The sequence below is a fragment of the Camelus bactrianus genome, chromosome 29, assembly GCF_048773025.1.
Source record: "Camelus bactrianus isolate YW-2024 breed Bactrian camel chromosome 29, ASM4877302v1, whole genome shotgun sequence".
Classification (NCBI taxonomy): Eukaryota; Metazoa; Chordata; class Mammalia; order Artiodactyla; family Camelidae; genus Camelus; species Camelus bactrianus.
In genome coordinates this window covers 11,140,861-11,165,128 of record NC_133567.1, presented here as the reverse complement: position 1 = coordinate 11,165,128, position 24,268 = coordinate 11,140,861, and the positions used below count along the sequence as shown (strand labels likewise).

The following is a 24,268-nucleotide window of genomic DNA, read 5'->3' as shown; positions in this document are numbered from 1 at the left end:
GGAACACTAAGTGTATTTGAACACACCACTTTTTTTTTTCTAGATTTCTTCCTAGACATCTCTGCCTATCTCAATTCTCCCTAAATTCCATCTTCTCCATGAAGAAAAGCAGAATAGCACACAGGAGAGCATCTCTTTCTAATAACTTCTTTCATTTTGAAACAATCTGAAGCTTACAGAAAATTTGGAAGTACAGTACAAAGGGCTTCTTTTCCAAAATCATTTGAAGCTAACTTGCCCCATTATGCTGAGCACTTCAGAGTGTACTTCCAACAAGGGCGTTCTCCTAACAACCGCGGTGGGGACCCTCCAACTCAGAAATTAACACTGATACTTACCACCATTTACTCTTCAGACCCCACCCAAATTCTCCCAGTAGTGTCCTCTGTAGTAAAAGCATCTGGTACTGAATCGCGTGATTGGATTAAGCCGTCATCTCTCTTTAGTTTCCCTCAGTCTGAAACAAGTCTTTCCTTAACTTTAATGACTGTGATACTTTTGAAGGTTTCAGGCCAGTGATTTGTAGAGTTGCTCCGTTTGGGTTTTCTGATGCTTCCTCGTGCCTGGAATCTGGTTGTGCTTCCATGGCAGATACATCAGAAAGTGCGACCGAGTTCTCTGCTGGCATGAGTGTCAGTGTGCCCCGAGGCGCATGACGCTCTCTGAGATTTCCTGATTGAGAAGGGGTCTGCCCGGCTTCTCCACCATCTTTTCTTTAAGTGTTTTGTAGAGAGGTATTTTGAAACTATATAATGCCCCATTCCTCATAAAACTTTTATCTATGGATTCATGGTTTCCTATTTTTATTCAAGAGATTTGATCTCTTATTATCATAATCTATATCGATGTCCAATCTGTCCTGTATTAAGCCAGGGGGAGCCCTTTAAGTTGGCTTGTGTGTCTTTTTTCCGTGTTCCCATCCTTCTTTGACTACTTTCTGGCACAAGAGGGAGTTCCCACCTCATCTTGTGCTTTCCTTGCCCCAGCCCTGGAATTGCCCATTTCTCCAAAGAGTCCTGGTTCCTTTTCATGGAAAATGGCATTTTAGAAGCCAAGGTCTGGATAGCAGGTGTGCTCACTGATGCTAGGTGTACAGAGCTAGGGAACATACGCATTTACACACACACACGCACACACACACATACGCATTTCAACATTTACATGAATATTTGGTTTTGTATCTGCTTTTATATTGAAAATCATGGGTTTACGTTAATGCCTATTTTAATTTTTATTTTACAACGTTTATTTGCTTTATTTTTATTTTGTGCTCATCTGTGTTCATAATTCCCTTTTTTGGCACTGAGAAATCAACCTCCCATGACTTGATATGTGTTTATATATTTGACCAATCCCCCTGTATGTAACCCATCCCCACCACTCCCTGCCTTTACACACACACACACACACACACACACATACACACACACTCACTTCCCTCCTTACCCTATTTAGGCTCTAAAACCCTGTGCCAGGCCACTGCTACCCCATGTGGAAACCCTTCTTAACCTGCGCAAGCTCTAACATGCACACTGGGTCCCCATCCACATGGGCACCCTCCTCACCCCACATGGCTCTACCACATCACCTGGCCAAGCCCTCTTCCATGTGGGCACCTCCATGGCCCTGCCCCGGCTCTGACACCACACACCTCCCTTCCCCCATCAGTGTGACACCCTCCTCACCCTCCTGCCTATAGAACCAGGTTCTGTGTTTCCAAAACTCACTCCCAAACAGGGACACCTACTTTGCTCTGCCCTACCTCAAGGCTTTAGGGCTGAATTGCTTAGGAAGAGAAGGAAAGAGGAGGAGAAAGAGGAAAAGAAAGCAAGCATGTACTTTGAAGTAAAATAAATGTATCTTTCAGTCATTACCACTTGGGAGGCTGATGAGCTCTGGCAAAGCTGCTGACCTTCTCTGAGCTTCTTCTCTAAGAGGTCACATGGCACAGTCCAAAGAAGAAAGGCTGAGAGTCAGAGAGACCTGGCTTGAAACCTGGTTTCTGCCACTGTCTGAGCCAATTCAGGCTGCTCGAACAAAATACCACAGACTGGGTGACTTACAACCAACAGAAATACTATTTTTCACAGTTCTGGAGACTGGAAGTCCAAGGTCAGGGTGCCAGCACGGCGGTCGGGATCTGATGAGGTCCCTCGTCCGGGCTGCAGGCTGCCGACTTTTCACTGTCTCCTCACGTGGGGACGGGGCCTGGGGAGCTTTCTGGGGTTTCTTTATCGAGGCACTAATCCCATTCAGGAGCACCTGCCCTCAACACCTAATCGTCTCCCACAGTCCCCATCCCCAAATACCATCACACTGGACGTTAAGATTCCAACATGTGTCTTTGGGAGGGAGACACGTACACTCAGACCAGAGCAGCCACTGGCTAGTTCTGTGACCTCGGGCACAGAATCACACGCACTCATTTATAAAGTCCGTTGTTGGGGGATTAAGTGTGATCGTGTACACAGAGCGCCTGCCCTGGCGGGAACTGGGCAGTTGCTGCTGTTAATCTGTAAGTAGGGCTGTCAGCGTCCATGTTACAGGGTTGTTGGGAGGGTCCCTGAGAAGAGATGTGAGTGACCTGGTGCACAAAAAATGCTTAGTATATAATTGCTGGTATAGTTTATGCCTCCTCTGTGGCACCTGTATTCTGCCTTGGAGTTATTTTTGTACATACATTCTCTCAACTAGGTTGTAAATTCATTGAAAGCAAGAATCTCACATGCACATTTTGTATCCTCAGCAATGCCTGGAGGAGTTCCTGGCACGTATTTTTTCACTAAATTAATGGAGAGCTTTAAATTACTGAGATGAAAATTTGGGAGTTTTATTCTACAGACAATTTGTAGTAATTATAAATTCGGGGGTATGGCAGAGACACCAGAAATGTGGTTAAAGAGTGATTAATTGGACGGTTCTGTATAAGATGAATTAGGGTAGGAACTGAAAGTAGAGATTCAGACATTGTCTGTTTATTTGGTCAACTGCAAAGAATCTTCCCTACTCGCATGTTTATAATGTGGTTTCACATAATCAGGGTTTCGTGTGCCAAGCTGCATTTACCCTCCAAACAGTAATTACTTGCTTTCAACATGGGTGTGGGAGTGTTTTTGTTTGCAGGGTCTGGGTAAATGGGGAGTAGGGGATGGGGCTGACCTGGGGGCAGCAGAAAGGCAGGGACTCACAAAATGGGCGGAGAAGGCAGGGAGGGGACCTAGTAGTTCATTTCCATTTGGCCTGAGGCCCTGGTGTCAGCTGACCACTTAGGATGTCAGTAGCCAAGTTAGGAAGTCAGGAGCAGTTGAAAAGTTGACAAACCTCAGCTTCCTTCAGTTCAACCTCTCCCCCACCTTGTGTGAGCCCTTCTGGTAGAAGAAGAGAGGGAGGGAGGGAGGGAGAGAGAGAGCGTGAAAGAGTGAGCAGTGATTCCAGGACCCCTCACCCCTGAGTCACACCTCCCCACCCCTTAACAACAAAGGCTTTCCCTGTCCACAGGCACCAAAAGTGGCTCTGTAGCCCGGGAAAGATCAAAGGGCTTGCAGAGCACTGGTAACTGTCTCTGCTTTTGAAAGCTTTGTCTTTCTCCCTAGCACACACCTGTCCTAAAGGGTAGGCGTCTGAGAAATCCAAGTTTGAGAAAGTTCGCTTTGTCCCACCGAGGGAGACTGTAAATCAGGTTAACGTTACTAAACGTCATGAGAGATGGAGTCGTGTCTTCTGTAATTACAGGGTTCTCTCCATCTCACTGCGCAATGGTTTAGAACCAGAGCCCTGCCAAAAGGACATCTGGGAAACAGGATTTTTTTGTCCAAATCATCAGCAGTAGAAAGCCCAGGGTCAAATCCTTTGTTTATGAGACTACATTCAAGTTTCCCATCTTGCTGCCTTCCCTGAGTGACTCAGAGCATGACGTGCATGATTGTGAGCTGCGATTTAGAAGAGGTTTATCCTAAGGTTTGTCAAGGCCTTAAAAGGGTAAACAGAGTAGTATAAGGAAGAAGGCTTGCCTGTATCTCCACAGCTGTAAAATTTGAATAGACTTGGGGTGTTGACAACGGAGAAAGTCAGTTCCACTGTTCCTGTAAAGTCATAATGACGGAACGTGGGCAGACATCTGAAGACTGTGCACTTACACGTCTCAGTCCTCTGCCTCAGAGTGGGGTGCTCGTAGGGCACCGTGGCTGTGGAGCAGTGCGGGGGTGGTGGGCAAGCTTGTATCCTTGTCCCGAAACTGAATTTACAGATGAGCTCGGCCTTATTCACTTGTCTACCTGGTTTCCTGTGTATGTGTGTTTGCGGGAACGGGTAATGAATACTTTCAGTGGGAGAAGAGTAAGACTTGGATAGTCTATCAGTTGAGAAATCACTCCCTGAATAAGATAGACAAAATTTCATATTGAGCTTATTAGGTAACATGTATGTAAACATTAAATGAGTTAGAAACAAATATCACTGATAGTACAGTTATGGTGCCACAAGAGTGTGCCGAGACATGGGGACAGAGAGAAATATTCATCCACCTCTTAACGTAATACAGTTCTCCAAAAGTGTAATGTATTAAGTCAGACCCCAAGCTTTGGTGCCATGACACTGTCCTAGTCAACCCTCTGATTCAAGTGGGCCTCAGATGCGTTTGGAAAAGAAAGGTGAGTCAGTGTGAGACAGTCTGGTAAACTCCCTGGGCCAGTATATCATGACAGGACTTTGTGAAAGAAAATGTCATCAATTTCACTAATTCTTGTACTTTGCCTGAAATGTTTGCTTACATGACAAGAAAATCATTCTGGTTCTAAACCATTATACATTTTTCCCTTTGAACTAGTGTTCATGGCATGTTTACAGACACCTTCAGGCTCATGATGAGGTGGGAACAGATGGGATGGACGGCCATAAGCCTGCAAGATTTGTGATGTGCGTTTACTGGCATCAAAGACATTGGTGAACGGTTTGCAACAGCTCTTCTTGATTCTGACAGAGTCTTGTGTTGACACAGTCAACAAGCATCAAAACTATGCTTAACCCCCCTTGCTGCTGATCTCTTTCTCCAAGATGACTTAGTGTAGTGCATCAACAGACCAACCCATCAAAAACAGTTGTCCACCTGCTCTGAGTATGCTTAGAAGAGTAAACCTTTATATTTAGGTACTTTGAGTTTCTGTGTTCCTTTGAAGGATAAAAGTAATCCATTTGCATTTGTTTGCATATTTTAAACAGTGCCAAAAGCTAAATTTATTTTTTATCCAATAGATATTTAAAGAGGTAGTGTAATTAACAAGATAGATGCCCTTATGAGCTTATATTCTGATCAGTGGGGAAGAAAATAGGTGAATGAAGAAGTAAACAAGGCAGTTAAAGATTATGGTAAATGTTATGAAAGGAATAAACCAGATTAAACGGGGGGAATGGGATTCTTTGAAAGCTCAGAAAAGGCCTCTTTTAAAAGGTGATAATAAGGCTATAACCTGTCATGCAAAGGTCTCAGAAGAAAACATTCCAGGCAAAGATCATTGTAAGCACAAAGGCAGATTTGCCTGGCTGAGCTTAGTTGTTTGATGGATAAAAATAAAGTTAGTGTGGCTGCATTGCAGTAAACAGAAGGGAGAGGTGGAAGACATGAGGTCTAAGAGATACAGCCCAGGACAAGGTCATTCAAGGCCTTGGAGAAAAGGACAAAAATTGAGGATTTGTTCTGAGGACAGTAAATAGCTGACCTTTGAAACAGAGGTATGATATGATCTAAAGAAAAACATTTTCTTCCATGAATGGACCCTCATAGCCATAATACACAACTGATATTGAAAATGGTCTTCCCCAAGGGTTAACAAATGTGGTTAGGAGTCTACTTTCTCTTGAAATTTTAGTACAACCAGTGCTTAGTGTCCATTCCATCCTTAATGCCAAACTCATGAACAAAGGGACTGGGTAAAGATTATTAGACTTTAGACTTACACAAAGGCTCCCTCAGAGGCAGAATTCAGACCTTGGAGGAAGGGAGCTACTTGGCTGATACTGCTGCCCCCAGCGCTTCGGGCACACACCCTGCAGAGATGAGATCGAACCTCTGAGGATGGCAGGGTTGGCTGGCTGGACGGCGCTGAGCTCTCTGAGGCTGCATCCTAATTGTGATGGTGGTTACACGAACCTACACACGTGATAAAGTTGCATAGAACTACAGACACACATATACACACATATACACACACACTGACCCCCTACAAATTGGTGAAATATGAATTATCCCGGTTGTGATGTTTTCTGTAGTAACCCAAGGTGCTGTCTTTGACAGAAACTGGGTGAAGGGTACATATGACCTCCCTGTTCATTTATTTGCCACTTCTTGGGAATCTGTCATCTTTCAAAACTAAAAGTTCTTAAAAATTATTCTACATAGACAAGTGGGAATGTATCAAACCAAAAAGCTTCTTCACAGCCAAAGAAACAATCAACAGGGTGAAAAGGCAACTTACAGCATGGGAGAAAGTATCTGCAGAATACCGGCTATGTCAGTTATATCTGACAAAGGGTTACTAACCAAACTCATACAACTCAATAGCAAAACAGTGGGGAGGGTATAGTTCAGTGGTAGAGTTTGTGCCTGGCATGCACAAGGTCCTGGGTTCAATTCCCCATACCTCCACTAAAAATAAAACAAATAAAAACCGAATTCCCTCCCTCCTCCTAAAACACACACACACACAAATCATAAAAAACAACTCAATAGCAAAATAAATAAATAAATAAAAACTAAAATAAAAATAACCCAATTAAAAAGGATAAGGAGAGACATTTCTCTAAAGAAGACATACACATGGCCAGCAGGAATGTGAAAATAGTGCTTATCACAAGTCATCAGGCAAATGCAAGTTGAAACCAGATGGAGATTACAGGTAATCCCACACCTGTCGGAATGACTAAACAAAAAGACAAGAAAAGGGGTGGATAGCTCAGTGGTAGAGCGCATGCTTAGCACGCACAAAGTCCTGGGTTTAATCCCCAGTACCTCCACTCTTTAAAAAAGAGGCCAAAAAAAAAAAAAAAGACAAGAAAGAACAAGTGTTGGTGAGGATGTGGAAAAAAGGGAACTTGTGCACTCTTGGTGGGAATGTAAATTGGCGTAGCTACGGTGGAAAATAGTTGGGAGGTTCCTCGAAAAACTGAAAATAGAACTACTATATGACCCAGCAATCCCACTTCTGAGGGTTTATCCAAAGGAATTGAAATCAGGATTCGGAAGAGACATTTGCTCTTCCGTGTTCACTGCAGCTCTATCCCCAATAGACAAGAGGTGGAAGCAACCTAAATGTTCCCTGATGGAGAAATGGATAAAGAGAATGTGGTATATATGTACAGTGAAATAATATTCAGCCATAAAAATAGAAGGAAATCCTGTCATTTGCAACAACAGGAGAACATTATGCTGAGTAAAAAATAAGACACTCACAAGAATAAATACTGCATGATTCCACTTACACATGAGGTATTTTTAAAATAGTCAAATTCATGGAAACAAAGTAGAATGGTGGCTGCCAAAGACAGCAGGGAAGTGGAAACAGGGGAGCTGCTGTTCAGTGGGCATGCAAGGTGGAAAAGTTCTAGAGATTGGCTGTACAATATTGTGCTTACAGTTAGCAATAAATTTGTCAGTAGTGTAGATATCATGTTATATGGGTTTTTCTTTTTTTTACCACAATAAGAAAACATTGTTCTGCACGTTAACTTGAAATGAAGTTATACTGTTTCCCTGAGAACCCCTGAAGTGTATTTTTGGTCTCCTGTCCTTATACTAACTGTGAAATATTTCTCTTGACCTGACTTACCTGTCCCCAGCCAATAACTGTGCACAAAATGACACAGGGAGAGACGAGCCCAGGACACCAGGCGGCAGCAGATTGAAATCAACCAGGAGGGAAATGTCGAAGGTATAGGTTCAGGCAACGGGAGTGAATTTGAGGGGCCCTTCAGAGAGACAGTCCACCTGAGGACTAACTGGAAGATAGACCAAGAAGAGGCATTAAAGGCAACTTTCAGATTTATAGTCTGAGTGGTTTGGGTGTCGTATAGTGTGGACAATAAACCTCTCAACTCAAAGAAAAATATGAGAGGAGCAGTGGGTTTCATGGAGAAAATAACGAGCTCTGTTTTCAGTAAGTTGAGTTTTTCTACATTATGCTTCTATCATTTGGAAATACATACATAAGTCTAATTAACTGCTTTTTGAAAAGAGCTACACATTTGAAAGAAAAATCACTTATACATGGCCCAGTGCTTTATAACTATACAATATCATTATTCTAGAAATTACATTCTATGGTCATTAAATAACTAGTTCTTTTTTTTTGAAGAGTGGGATTTAAGTACGTAGGCAAAAAAATCTATCCTGCTGATAAAATATGAATCAAGTAGGCTTTAAAATCGTTTAGCACCGTCTTTGACGGCTGGGAAAATGGTTCTAAAATATCTGCAAAATAGCTAAATATCCAAAATATCTGCAAATAGCTTCTGGATGAAAAGGTCCATTTATATTATTAAATGGAAGGTGGCAGAGCAGATAAAGAGAAGTAACAGTAAGTCTGCTTGGATCCGGGAGGAGGTTGGGGGTTAATGGAAGAAAGTTGAAAGTTCCACATCAGAGATATACATGACAGAGCAGTGAATTGTATCTGCAATCCACATCAAAGAAGACTGAAGAGATTCGGTGCCTTGATATAATTATACGGATTAGACATTTAGCAAAGCATAAAGCAGCATGATGTCTCAACAACAAGGTCGTCTCAGTGTCCCTAAAGGATTGTTCCCTGAGATGACTCAGAAAGAGTAAATTCCTCGAAGATGAGGGACACCTGTTTTTGGTGCATGAGCTTTGCAGGACCTGTTAGACCTCATGACTTATTCATGGCCATTTAACAGAAAAGCCACTGCCAGGGCACCCCCACTCCTAATTCATAGTCTTGTTTGCTGAGCCGAGGCCCTGCTAAACACAACAGAGAGAAGCCGTGGCTGCTCCTCAGTTGCCATGAAAGTCCTCAGGCCAGCTTCATCTTGATCAAAGAGTTTCTTGCTGTGAATTAGGAATTGATACAACCTGACCACATTTCTACCCTTAGGATTCAAAGTATTTGTTTTCCTGGATTTATCTCAAGCCTGGTTGAAGTTAATTCCTTTGGTTCTCTGAATTTTTTATGACTCTGCAAGCTAAGGGCGATTTTAGACAGTCATTCAGTTACCACCTGCTCAATTGGCAAATGGTCAGGAATTTTAAGAAACAATAGTGGAGAAGTGGGGAAAGGGAAGTTGTGGTTTAAGGGGTATAGGTGAAGAGATTCTGGAGACCTGTTTCAGTGTCACTATACTTCATACTACTGGACTGTGCACACTTAAAAATGGTCAAGATAGTTTAAAAAAAATAATAGAGGAGTAAAAATTCTCCTTCTTATCATGTATTACGCCACAAGAGGCCCCAGGCCCTTAAAGGGTACCTCCATTCTTACAAATGCCCCAAAGAAATCCACCCCGTTCTTTCCATACTTGTTTTGGTATAGTGTTCCGATTTGATTCTTGCATCTTTAACTATATATTTGTCAAACAGAAACTGGGCAGCATATTCAACTGACAGGCATACGCTCTGAAGCTGGGTTAAAAGAAGAATTGTGTATCTGCTGCTGTAAGAGGGTGTGCAATTCCTAAATCAAAGCCCTTGACATGGTGCAGAAAAGCCATGCTTAATGATTCCAAACTCAGAGCTAAACCTGTCCATTCTTCAGTATTTCTCTTCCTGGGGAAAAAGACATAAATGAGTTCAAATAGCACATAAATAGATGATTGTTTCTGTTTTGTTTAAGAGTATAGGTGTTTTTGCTATAATGCTGGAATACATAAATACGCATTCCAGAAAACCTTGCATTCTAAACTACAAATAACAAGGCTTTTGAGAAAAATTAGATTAGTGACTGATCACTGAAACCTGTGCAACTTTATATACAGAATACTAACAAAAACAATAAAATACTAGCATAATTTAAAAGATATGTTAAATTCCTAATGAATAAATATTACAGTTGATACAGGTATGATAAGTGTAGGTATTTATTGCAAGAAATAAGTGGCCTGATAGAAAAGGGTGACAGGAGGGTTGAGGCTACTGAGCTTCAGAATGACAAGGACAAAATTCAGAAGGAGCAGGGAAAACCAAGCAAAGGGTACTTCCAAGGATGATCAGTGGCCAAGCTGAGCCAAGAGTGAGAATATGGGGTAGATGGGGTAAATTTTTAACTGCTTCTGTTCCTCTGAAGTAGGACTTTATGTTCAACTCCTGTTACTTATCAGTGTAAAACATGAATGCCTGGGAAAATCGTGTATGAACCAATGCAAATTCAGCATTACTTTGACACGACCCTGCATCACTCCTCTAGGCAATTGTCAGTCTACAAATCTTACACACCCTTGGTTAAATTTATTCCTAAGTATTTTTATTGTTTGAAGCAATTGTAAATGGGATTATTTTCTTAATTTTTTTCTCTAGTTCATTGTCGGTGTATAGAAATTCAACTGTTTTTTAAATATTGGTTTTCTATCCTGCAACTCTATTGAATTTGTTTACTACTTTTGATAGAGTCTTCAGGACTTTCTACATATAAGATCATATCGTCTGCAGACAAACACAGTTTTACTTCTTCCTTTCCAATTTGGATGCCTTTTCTTTCTTTTTCTTGACTGATTGCTCTGGCTAGGACTTTGAGTACTATTTTGAGTAGAAGTGGTGAGGACTTGTATTGTTTTTGATCTTAGGAAAAGCTTTCAGCTTTCCACTGTTGAGTATGATGTTGGCTGTGGGTTTGTCATATACGGTCTTTATTGTGTGGAGATACTTCCTTCTATACCAAATTTGTTGAGCATTTTTGTCATGAAAGGATGTATTTTGTCAAATGCTTTTTCTTCATCTGTTGAGATTATCATATGATTTTTATATTTTATTCTATTAATGCAGTGTGTCTCATTAACTGGTTTTTATATGTTGAGCCACCCTTCAATCCCAGGGATAAATTCCACTTGACCACAGTGTACAGTCCTTTTAATGTGCTGTTGTATTTGATTTGCTAATATTTTGTTGAGAATTTTTGCATCTGTATTCATCAGGGATATTGTCCTGTAGTTTGCTTTTCTGTGGTATCAGGGTAAGGTTGGCCTTGTAAAATGAATTTATGAGTCTTTACTCCTTTTCAGTTTTTTTGGAAGAGTTTGAGAAGCATAGGTGTTAATTCTTCTTTAAATGTTTGATAGGATTCACCAGTAGAACCATCTCATCCTGGGCCTTTCTATGTTAGGTTTTTAATTACTGATCCAATTTGCTTATTAGTCTTTTCAGATTTTCTATTTCTTCATGATTCCATCTTGGTAAATCATAAGTTTCTAGGTATGTATCCATTTCTTCTAGGTTGACCAATTTTTTGGTGTATAATTATTTATAAGTGTCTCTTATGACCCTTTGTATCTGTTGTATTATTTGTAATGTCTCCTCTTCCATGTCTTATCTTACTTATATGAGTAAGTAAAATCTTTTTTCTTGGTCTAAAAAAAAAAAAACTATTCAGACTTCTATCTTTTTTTCTTAGTCTAGCTGAAGTTTTATAAATTTTGCTTATCTTTTCAAAAAAGAACAGCTATCTGTTTCATTAATCTTTGCTATTGTTTTTCTGGTCTCTCATTTATTTTCACTCTGGTCATTTTTTCCTTCCTTCTGCTTACTTTGGGCTTAGTGTGTTCTTTTTTCTAGTTACTTGAGTTACAAAGTTAGGTTGTTTGAGATCTTTTTTTCTTAATGCAGGTATTTATCACTACAAATTTTTATCTAAGAAGTGCTTGCAGCATCCCAAAGGTTTTGTTATGTTTTGGGTTTCCATCTTTGCTTCAAGATATTTTTATAGTCTCTTTGGAGTTCTTCTTTGACCCTTTGGCTGTTCAGGGTTGTGTTGTTCCATTTACACACATATGAGTTGTCCAGTTTTCCTCCTGGTATTGATTTCTAGTTTCATAGCATTGTGTTCAGAAAAGATATCTGGTAAGACTTCAGTCTTCTTAAATTTGCCAAGACTTGTTTGGGGACCTATCACATCATCTCTGTGTGCACTTGAGAAGAATGTGTATTCTGCTGCTGTTGGATGCAATTTCTGTATATCTCTGTTAGGTCCATTCAGTCTCAAGGACGGTCCAAGTCCAATGCTTTATTGTTGATTTTATGTCTAAATGATGTATCCATTGTTGAAAGTGAAATATTGAGATCCCCTGCTATTATTGTATTGTTGACTATTCTCCCTTCAGATTCATTAGTATTTGCTTAATATATTTAGATCTGGTGGCAATTATATATATCTTTAACTGCTATAACTTCTTGATTAATTGACCCCCTTATCCTTGTCTGATGACTTTCTTTGTCTCTCGTTACCATTTTTTAAAGTCTATTTAAAAATTTACCAACTTAAAGTCTATTTTGTCTGATGCAAGTATACCTATGCCCAATCTTTTTTGGTTTTTCTACTTGGATAGAATATCTCTTTCCATCCCTTCCCTTTGAGTTATAGGTGTTCTTAAGCTGAAGTGAGTCTCTTCTAGACAGAATATAGCTGGTTCTTGTTTTTCATACTTCAGCTACTTTATGCCCTTTGATTGGAGAATTAAGTCCACTTACATTTAGAGTAATTATTGATATATCAGGACTTACTAATGCCAACTGAATTATTTTTTCTGGCTATTTTGTTGTTCCCTTATTCCCTTCTTCTCTTGCTGCCTTTGTGTGTAAATTGATGATTTTTCCACAGTGGTATGTTTTTATTTCCTTCTCTATCTCTTGTGAATGTATCATAGTTTTTGTTTTATGGTTACTTGGAGGCTTTAAAACATGAGACGTATATATATATCACAGCCCATTTTACTCTGGTAACAATTCAACTTCAATCACATACAAAAATTACCCTTTTACTACCCACTTTATGTTTTTAATGTCACAATTTACATCTTTTTATATTACCCGTTAACAAATTATAGCTATAGCCTTTTTTAATACTTTTGTCCTTTACCATTTACACTGGAGTTAAGTAAACGCACCGCCGTATTACCGTATTGGAGCATTTTGAATACGACTGTAAGCTTATCTTTAACAGTGTTGTGTATATTTTCATAGTTTTCATGTTTCTAATTAGCATCCTTTCATTTCAGCTTGAACTCCTTTCAACCTTTCTTGTAAGGCAAGTGTACTGATGGTGAATTTCCTCAGCTTTTGTTTATTAGGGAAAGTATTTATTTGGCCTTCACTTGTGAAGGACAACTTTTCTGAGTATTCTTGGTTGACAGTTTCTTTCTTTCAGCACTTTGAATATATCCTCCCATTCTTTTCTGCTCTGCAAGTTCTATGACATTGATAGCTTAATGGGGTTTCCCTTTGATGAGAGAATTTCTTTTCCTCTTGCTGCTGTCTTTGATTTTAGTTTTCTTACAATGTGTTTTGGAGAAGATCTTTCTGGATTGAAATTTTGGGGTGATCTATTAGCTTCACAAACTTGAATGTCCAAATCTCTACTCAGATTTGGGACATTCTCAGCCATTATTCTTTAAATAAGATTTGTGCCCCCTTTTTTGAATAACTATTTTGAATTCTTTGTCAGGTAATTCCTGAATCTCCATCTCCTTGGGTCCAGTTACCAGAGGTTACTATATTCCTTTAGTGGAGTCATGATTCCCTAATTCTTTGAAACCCCTGCAGCCTTGCACAGGTGTCTGCACATTTGAGGCAGCAGTCACTTCTTCCAGATATTGTGGGCTGACTTCACTAAGGGAAGACATTCCCTTGCAATGCGCTGGGGCAGTATGCTGGGGCGTAATGCGACCCTGGGTCTAATGGTACAGGGCACCGAGTGTGAGGGCATGTAGTGGTCCCAGGTCCAGGGGTGCATGGTGGCTCTTTGGCTCAGATCACTGAGACCCAAAGCATCAACAACTGTGTGGTCCTTGGCAAACACTGGTGGGGGTTCCCAGTGGCTGCCAGGGCTGTAGGGGTCCTCAGCAGCACCTCCAGGTCCAACGCCTAGAGATCGGGACAGGCAACACTGGTGACCAGAGCAGGTGGTATGCACACACTCGGCTGCAGGCACCAGCTGCAGGTGCCTGTGTCGAGGCAGGGGCTGGATGCAGATATACTTGTAGTAACAGAGGCCAAGGCAGGCAGCAAGGGCTGGGGTTAACTATGGCCTTACTGACAACTGCAGGAGCCCTGGCTGTTGGTGTGCTCTCCCATCACTGCACAGTGTTCCCCTGGGTGCGCACACTGCAGTGAGGCTGGGGACAGAGTCAGGCCAGGCAGGTGTGCAGCTGGAGAAGCTAACTCCAGGTGGGTATCATGGTGCAGGCCAGTGACAGAAGACAGAGCCTGAGCTGGGCCCACCCCTCACTGGGCTGTCAGCATGCTCCCCTGTGGCTGTACAATCTCCCTCAAGGTGTGCATGCAGCACTGGAGGCTGGTAATGGGCATCAGTTCAGTAGCATAAAAATACCAGCTGGACTGGCAGCCCTGAGTACACGTGCAGTGGTGGGGGTCAGCACAGGGGTCAAAGCAGGTCAAAGGTGTGCATTTCCATGCCCACAGAGGCCTGAGCTGGCTGCTGGTACTGTTCCCAGGCTCTGCCAGGGTTGGAGGTGGGAGGTCGGCAGAGGGGGAGCCGGGAGGGACTCAGACAGATGGCATGAGCAACTATGAATGCCTGTGGGGCAAAAGCTGATGGAAGCTGCAGGAGGTGGGCGGCAGCTGCGCTGGCCTTTGGTTCCTCCTCCCAGGGATGAGATGATACAGGCAAAATGAAGCTGCCTTTCTTTTCTTCTCGTGCAGTTGTCCTCAGGTTTTTTTACTCCACTGTGTTGCTATAACTTATTAAGTAGACTCCAGAGCTGTTTTTATTCGTGGATGTCTGTCTAATTGTTGGCCTTTGTTGGAAGATGGAGGCTGGGGTCTCCTATGTCACCATTTCGGCAACATCACCTCTACCTACTATTCTATAACCCTTTTCACTTAATGTTATTTTTGTGAAGATATTTCAAAGCCAATCAATATACATTTACATTGATGTATGTGTATATTTACTTTGACCTTATATCCCTAAATGCTGCTAATCTTTGAATTCTCATCGTTCACCTGTGCTGGCTCTCTTGACTTCTCTGTAGACAGTGGTTTACGAATAATGTCAGTCTTATTTCTCCCTTTCTGATTCTTAGCCTTTTTTTCTCCTTTATTTTCTTGCTGGCAGTGACCCGCAGTATGAGAATCTGTGGAATTGCTATTACAGTACGTTTACTTTGTTTCTGACTTTAAAATGAATGCTTCTAACTCTACACTTGTGTACATATGTTTATAAAGATTTTTGGTAGATACTCTTTAATAGGCTAAGGAAATACACTTTTTCATTATTTCTACAGATTTTATAATAGAAGTAGAATTTTGAAAGTCATTTTTCTGAGTGAATTGTTATGATCATATGGTTTAATACATTACTATTAATAGGATGCAATACACTAATAGGTTTTTCTAATGTTAAACCATAACTGCATTCAGATATGATGTTAGAACCTTTCATATTTAGTTTGCTGGTATACATTTTTAGGCACCTGTGTTCATAAGTAAAATTGGCATATAACTATTTTCCTTGTCACTTTCTCATTGCTAATATTGATCATTTGACTCTTCATTCTTTTGTTCTTAAGTGGATTTCCTAATAATTTTTCTATTTTAAATATGTTTCAAAGATCATTTTTGGTTTTGTTGATTCTATAACTTTTGTTTTCAATTTCATCAATTTATCCTCTTTTTATTATGCCCTGTATTCTACTTTTTGTAGTTTCTACTGTTATCATTTTTCTTACTTCTTGATTTAGACATATGACTCATTAATTTCTCATCTTTATTCTTCTGCAACAGGAGCATTTAAGGTCATAAATTTCTCTCTTAGAAATGTCCTATTTAGTTTTGCTTTGGTTCTAATTTTACTACAGTGTCTTCTTTAACTCACAAGTTAAAGTCTGTTTTTTTAATTTCTAAATGTAGATATATTTTGTCATTGACTTCTAAATTTAATTACACCGTAATCAGAGAACATTTGTTTGACATGAATTCTCTGACATCTGTTAAAACTTATTTTGTAGCCTGGTATTGAGTTAATTTTCAAAAACATTCTGTGTGTGCTTGGGAAGGAAGTCTGATCTTTTGGTTACTGGGATATAATGGAGGATTTATAATTTACAGCCCTTATAATATTGTCCATTTTTGCCATGTACATATTTTGATGCTGTTGTATGGATGCATTCAGATTAACAGTATTTATATCTCCCTAATAAATTGAATATTTTATCAGTATATATAGACCCATATTAATATACATATGTATATAGATATAGACTTATATATATACATATAGTGATATATATAATCCTTAAAAAATGGTTTTGCCATAAATGCTTTGCTATTATAGCTATACCAGCTTTTTTTCTTTGGTATTTATACAGTATATCTTTTTTCATTTTTTTATTTTCAACATTTTTATTTAATGTCTCTTGTGACCAGAACTTGGGAGAATGCTTTTTATTATTCAATACACATGCTCTTTTTTTTTTAAATTTTTTACCAAAGTGTAGTTGATTTACAATGTTGGTTTCAGGTGTACAGCAAAGTGATTCAGTTATACATATACATATATTTTTTATTTTCAGATTCTTTTCCATTATATGTTATAAGAATTTAAATATAGTTCCCTGTGCTATACAGTAGGTCCTTGTTGTTTATTTTATATATGATACTGTGTGTCTGTTAATCCCCAACCCCTAATTTATCCCTCCCTGACCTTCCTGCTTTGGTAACCATAGTTTGTTTCCTATGTCCATGAGTCTGTTTTTGGTTTGTAATAGAATTAACCATATTTTTCAGATTCCACATATAACTGATATCATATGACATTTGTCTTTGACTTACTTCATTCAATATGACAATCTGTAGGTTCATCCCTATTGCTGCAAATGGCATTATTTCATTCTTTTTTATGGCTGAGTAATATTCCTGTGTGTGTGTGTGTGTATATCACATCTTCTTTATCTAAGTATCTGCTGATGGACATTTAGATTGTTTCCATGTCTTGACTATTGTAAATAGTCAATACACATGCTCTTTTAACTGAAGAATGTAATCCTTTTTATTTACTATATTGACATATTGGCATAGTCTTACTTTTTTTTTTGAAAACCTTTTTCTGATGCTTTTTTCTGTGCTTTTCTGCCTTTTAGACATCTTACTTCTCTTGAAGTCCCTTTACCTTTCCCATTAATAATGTAATTGTCTTAAATATTCCATCTGTGTGCATCCATAACCACATCAAAATATCATCTTCAGATATTCCAAGATTTCTTCATTTCCTTTCTTTTTTCAGGAATTACCTCTAGCCATTCTTTTAGATACTATGAAGATCTTGAGTTGAATAATCCTGCTGTGTGTTGAATATGTTGGCTTTTATTTATAGTGGGCACCTTGCTCATGAGTGGTTTTTTTTTGTTGGTTTTTTTTTTTTTTTTTTTTTTTTTTTGGTAAACCATGAAACTTTCAAAAAGGTTTCAGATGTAAGAATTCTGTGTGGCCTGGCTTGAGGGTGAATCTTTGTCTGGAGAGATTTTGCATTTATTACTACAAATTGCCTCCTTTGGGATAGAATGGTTTCTCCAGTCTCCTGTCTGGAGTGTATATCCCTGACTTCTCTGGGTAAAAGTAGCCAATTACTGTGTAGATTTTCACTTTACCTCCCTGTTTTCCATCCAACCATTGTACTTCATCGCTCTGCACCCTTTATCACTGCTTTAAAGTCCCTCTGTTTCAATTTCTCCAGAAAACATATTTCTCAGGGGATATGGGAAGGGCTGTTACCTAAGGGTGGGATTGGTGCATAGAAAATTTAGAGTCCTTCTTCAGATTCTTTTTTTTATTGAAGTATAGTCACTTTACAATGTTGGGTTAATTTTTGGTGCACAGCATGGTAATTCAAGTTTATATATATTTCTTTTCATATTCTTTTTCATTATAAGATATTACGAGGTCTTGAATATAGTTCCCTGTGCTCTGTAGGAGGGCTTTGCTGTTTATCTGTTTTATATAAAGTAGTGTGTATCTGCACATTTCCACAAGGTCTCCTTGTTTCCTTCTCACCACCTCTTCACTCCCACCTTCCATATTCCAGTTCTGGAGCCCATCCAGGGCTTCTGTGGAGCTCCTGAATTTGCTCTACTATGATACCCCACTCCTCATCCCTCGCTGCTTAGATTTGAACTCTCCCTTATCAGCTGAGTGATTTACCATTTCTCTAATCGCTTTTCATCTTTATATTTTATTGCTCAGGTCTGTAGCAAATTTCACCAAAGATAAAGTCAGCGTTTCTCATTCAAGTTCTCCTTGTTATTTTGGAAGTGACTGTGTGGGGAATGGGATAGCAATATCTTTATCCCACGTGTTGAAACAGGAAGTCTTGTCAATAGAGAAGAGCATTAGTTAAGCGAGGACCTGTTACGTGGAAATGGGTTAAAAGAATTCCTGTACTTTCCATTCTCTAAATAGATTACGAGCATGCCTTTGTATAGTACCGCCAAGTGAAAAATCCAGAGCTAAGCAAGGAGATACTTATTCAAAAGGATTTATTACAAATGCAGGAAAAACTATTGCAGCAGAGTGACCATGCCAAGCTGCCTAAGTCTCAAACGGCTGAAAGAAAAGGGCTTTTCATTTGTGAGGAGGCGTGAACAAGGCTAGAAAGAACCAGGTATGGGGAAGTGGGATGAAGAGTTGACCAGAGTAGGTCAGAGAGCATTTCACCATGAGGTCAGCAGGTGCTCAGGAGGGGCTGTTACAGAGGAGCTGGGTGCTGTCTCAGGCTGAGGGTGAGTAAAAGTTCAGAGGCCCACTGGAAAGAGACAAGCTGAATTAACTCTTAGTCAAGATATCAAGTATTTTGTCCAGGTTGGTCAGTGAGGACAAACAGTTCAGCTAATTATTTATAAGGCAAAGAATGGGAATCTGAGGGTCTCCGTCTGCTTGTAAGAGGTAAGCAAGGGGGAAATCCATGAGCCTTCTGGGGAGCACGGTTCCTTGCAGTAAGCCATTTCTAGAACACAAAGGGGCAGTAAGATGTTTTCCAGGATTGTAGGGCTCAGGTAAACTTCAACCCCTGACCCAGACCTCTTAAGGGCATCTCTTACTCCCACTTCCTTTCATCTTTGCCAGGCTGACTCCTCCTCATCCTTCTGTATTACATATAGTCAACACCTCTCCTGGGAAGGTGTCCCAACTTACCTCCCAAATGTACTTGAACAGTCTTAGTGTGTCTTCTCTTCGTAGACTAAGTGGGTGATGTCCACTAGTTCTTGAGGGTGAGGTATGTCTTCGTCATCACTGTATCCCCAGCACCCAGCTCAATGGCTGAGACCCTGTAGGTGTTTGGTAAACAGTGAACAGATGTGGGGTGGTTACCTTAGCTGTCATGTTTGGAAATCAACCCATTCCCTCCGACAAGTGAGAGATGGAACAATCTCCAGATCCTCTGGATGATTCAGAGGATGACAACCCCATGTGAACAACCAGACCTCCTTGGAGGATTCTTCACTGGCCTTTAAAACAGCTTGCAGTTAATGTAGAAGAAAATAAGGTACTGGTTTCCATTTCATCTTCTTAGCTGATTTGGAAAAATGCTTTCCAAATGGGTTGTAAATGGGTTGACAATAACTTCTTAAAGATTGAATATTATTTTGTATGTTATTTACAGGACAGACCTAAGTCAATATAACTGATGACTGGCAGGTGATACGAGGGCTGAGTTTTGAGAGGGTCTTTTTTCTGATTCTGAGGGTGAAAAAACTATTAGTGACTCAGAGATTTTCCTAAGGAAATGCAAACTTTTATACTCAGAAAAGCACACTGAGTCTGGCAGATTATAGTGTTTAAGGGACACTTGGAAATCACATAGGTTCAACCTCTTTATTTGTAATTAAGAAAATTAAGGCTCTGAAATGTGATATATCAAAGTTTAGATAAATAAAAGAAATGGCTTCTTCCTGATTCTTTTAAGTTGGGAATTTTTTTCACTAGGCCAAAGATGAGTTCTGTTTGATTTCTGTGGTTAATACATAGTAGAATTCTTACACCGGCACTTGAAAAAGGAAATGCATAACAAACTCTGAAGTGATTTTCATCAACTATTAATGAAAAGAATCAAAATTTATTTAATCTAAATGCACTATCATACTCTTGTTTAGGACCTCAAATGGAATACTTCTGAATGTAGTAATCAAATATCATGAAGAAGTCATCAATGTTAAAAGCACAAATCACCAAAACAGGGTGGGAGGAAATCTGTTACTTGATGAGGTGCAGCCCAGGGACTCTTGTCTTCAAAGGTCCTTATTAAGGGATAGCCAGGTGATGCACCAGGTGATCTCTGATAATTTCTACCCATTCTACAAAGCCAGGCTAAAAATGCTAACTCAATTCTTGGGTAAAGAATTATTTTAAGCTAGCAAAATATAGTGAAGTATTATTTCCCTCATCTAATGAGTTTTCTAAAGTTCTTGGAGCCTCGAGTGTAGAAGTTAAGAACATTTCCTTAGTATCCTAAGTCTTAAAATATTCACTTAGAGGGCAGGAATTAAGCTGGTATCGACTCTTTCACGTGAGAAAGGTGGTGGTGTGTGGTTTCTCCGGGGTGGACCGTCACATGTCTGTATCTTTCGTTACATAATCCCAACCTTCTTGGTCTCCAAATCACCTCCAAGCCACCCTGGCCTAATCACGTGAGAATTCCCACCCCTCAGCCAGCAATACTGTTAGTTATCACATGGCCTGAAGTAGAACAGTGTTCATCCTGAAAACATTGGTGTTCTGTTGAACATGAACCATTTCACAGAACACCAGTATCAGACAAGACCAACCTGTGTCCTTCGTGAAATAAGATAAAAAGACCTCTAAGATCATTTCTAAACACAGATGGGGAAAAAAACACTATCCAAACAGAACAAAAACAAATACATCCTTTTTTAGCTGACTTAAGTGACTATGGCTTTTTTTTTCTCAATTACAGCTTTAGCCTCACTTTGTTTCTCCCACCTCCTATATAAAAGTCAAGATATCCAATGATAGAATTGCCCTTCTTCTGATAGCTTTCAATCCAGAGAAAAATCCCAGTTTAAACCCTCCACAAAATCACCTAACACAAGTCCAAATCTCATAATTTGTAACACCCTTTTACTGAGATCACTCCTTGTTGCAACAAGACAATACAAACCAATTTTTTTAAACTTTTTTTTATTGAGTTATAGTCATTTTATAATGTTATGTCAAATTTCAGTGCAGAGCACAATTTTTCAGTTATATATGAACATACATGCAATCATTGTCATATTCTCTTTCATTGTGAGCCACAAGATCCTGTATATATTTCCCTGTGCTACACAGTACAATCTTGTTTACCTATTCTACATTTTGAAATCCCAGTCTGTCCCTTCCCACCCCCGTCCCCCAGGCAACCACAAGTTTGTATTCTATGTCTATGAGTCTGTTTCTGTTATGTATTTATGGGTTTTTTTCCGCATATGAGTGATCTCATCTGGTATTTTTCTTTCTCTTTCTGGCTTACTTCACTTAGAATGACATTCTCCAGGAACATCCATGTTGCTGCAAATGGCATTATGTTGTCGGTTTTTATGGCTGAATAGTATTCCATTGTATAAATATACCACCTCTTCTTTATCCAGTCATCTGTTGATGGACATTTAGGCTGTTTCCATGTCTTGGCTATTGTAAATAGTGCTGCTATGAACATTGGGGTGCAGGTGTCATTTTGAAGTAGGGTTCCTTCTGGATATATGCCCAGGAGCATGATTCCTGGGTCATATGGTAAGTCTATTCCTAGTCTTTTGAGGAATCTCCATAGTGTTTTCCACAGTGGCTGCATGAAACTGCATTCCTACCAGCAGTGTAGGAGGGTTCCCCTTTCTCCACAGCCTCTCCAGCATTTATCATTTGTGGATTTTTGAATAATGGCCATTCTGACTGATGTGAGGAGATACCTCATTGTAGTTTTGATTTGCATTTCTCTGATAGTTAGTGATATTGAGCATTTTTTCATGTGCCTATTGATCATTTGTATGTCTTCCTTGGAGAATTGCTTGTTTAGGTCTTCTGCCCATTTTTGGATTGGGTTGTTTTTTTCTTTTTAAGTTGTATAAGCTGCTTATATATTTTGGGGATCAAGCCTTTGTCGGTTTCATTTGCAAAAATTTTCTCCCATTCCGTAGGTTGTCTTTTTGTTTTACTTATGGTTTCCTTTGCTGTGCAGAAGCTTGTAAGTTTCATTAGGTCCCAGTTTATTCTTGCTTTTATTTCTATTGCTTGGGTAGACTGCCCTAGGAGAGCATTTTTGAGATGTATGTCAGATAATGTTTTGCCTGTATTTTCTTCTAGGAGGTTTATTGTATCTTGTCTTATGTTTAAGTCTTTGATCCATTTTGAGTTGATTTTTGTGTATGGTATAAGGGAGTGTTATAGCTTCATTGATTTACATGCTGCTGTCCAGTTTTCCCAACACCATTTGCTGAAGAGACTGTCTTTATTCCATTGTATATTCTTGCCTCCTTTGTCGAAAATTAGTTGACCAAAAAAGTTTGCGGGTTCATTTCTGGGCTCTCTATTCTGTTCCATTGGTCCATATGTCTGTTTTTGTTCCAATACCATGCTGTCTTGATTACTGTAGCTATGTAGTATTGTCTGAAGTCTGGGAGAGTTATAATTTTTTTTTTTTTTGATTACTCATATGTTCTGAGAGTCTGACAGATGGGCTTCAACAATTCTTTCAAATCAGTGCATATACCAGTTAATAGTTCAGGTAATTGTTAACGAATTTTTTCTTTTCCAACATGTGTGTTTTGGTCTGATAAATGAGACTTAATTATGACAATCATCATTCAGCCCGAAAGAGGATTAGAGGGAAAACTTGGGCACCAAAGCAAAGCTCTACTAGGCCTTTCCACCTGTACCTAATGCTGTAGGAATAATGCTTTTCTGATGACTAGCACTTAGGCTAGCAGTATGAATTTGTTATATTCAAATTTACAAGCAATGCTTCATTTGGATTAACTTAATTTCATTCCACTATTGGGCTGCCATTAATTTTTATGATATTTTCAAACCCTAATTAGTTGTTAATATATTTTCATCTTTAATGGTGAAACAACAGGAGACTTGGTTGCCTAAATTTCTGGAGACTTTTGTTGAATTTTTGGGGGGTTGTACTTTGGGGAAGTGGTAATTTGCAAAATGCTTCTGGGCTTGGAGAGAATGGGGACTGAGTAAAGTTAGCTCCATAATATTAACAACTTACCAAATGCCTTTCGTTTATAGAAGACCATATTCTCTGGCCAAGTTCCCCTTCCAGCAGCTCACCAATATTTTAAATGTTAACAAGTCATCAGAGGTAGACAAAGGACAAATAATACTATTTCAAAAAAAAAAAAAAAAAGCATTTCTTTAACCGAGTAGCAGAAGTAGCCACTGTCACCAGAAAAGGATGCAGTACCTAAGAAGCAGCATCGTCTGAGATTACACTTGAATATAATAAAAATTCAAAATTAAGGGCTTGTGAGTAGAGAAGCAGGATGAGTGGACAATATTTAAGTAGACTACCTTAAATTATGGACACTGAAGTTAGGCATATCCTGTGTCACCATTTTGTAGCTGTGCATCCTTGAGAAAGTGGCTTTGCCTCTATGAATCCATCTTCTTGTTCATGAAATGTATCTGTAATGAACTCCTATCTCAAAGTATTATTGAAAAGATCAAAAATACCTAAAAAATGGGTGGCACTTTACAAATCTCGCGTGAGTATTACTGTCCCCTATATCTTAACACAGGCGTCTGCCTGCCACCCAGGCGGAACTGTCCATGTTACTTAGCCAAGCACCCTTTCCCTAAAACATTACTGAAGAAAGCTGATAATTGATCTTAGTTTACTTTCCTAATATCAAGCCAAAATACAGTTTCTGATTTTTGCACATTCTTTTCCGTTGGTTTCTTTTAGACCAGCTGCTTTCTGATGACGTTTGCTAGGAAGCCCCCCTCCAGGTCGGGGCGTAGGGTTTGCTTCTTCCATGGAATTTTCCTATGGGGAAGCTACTCTCTTCTGTGGGATGAGGCTTCTTATTTTAGCATATG

The 24,268-nt window shown here is 39.5% G+C and overlaps 1 protein-coding gene and 1 long non-coding RNA gene across 5 annotated transcripts in view; one reads left to right on the top strand and one right to left on the bottom strand.

Moving 5' to 3' along the window:
* LOC141575511 (uncharacterized) overlaps positions 1–24,268 on the bottom strand; it is a 136,159-nt gene that overhangs the window by 30,671 nt on the left and 81,220 nt on the right. Inside the window, exons 2-3 of one of the 2 annotated variants that reach the window (XR_012503133.1) lie at positions 19,361–19,494; positions 4,692–7,989 (exon numbers count right to left, since the gene is read on the bottom strand). This is a non-coding gene — a long non-coding RNA (uncharacterized LOC141575511). Of the gene's footprint in view, positions 1–4,691; positions 7,990–19,360; positions 19,495–24,268 lie in introns of those variants that run through there. The other variant, XR_012503134.1, reaches the window with a different exon arrangement.
* Positions 1–24,268, top strand: part of CPA6 (carboxypeptidase A6) — a 181,273-nt gene that overhangs the window by 91,390 nt on the left and 65,615 nt on the right. The gene's annotated exons all lie outside the window — the stretch shown is intronic.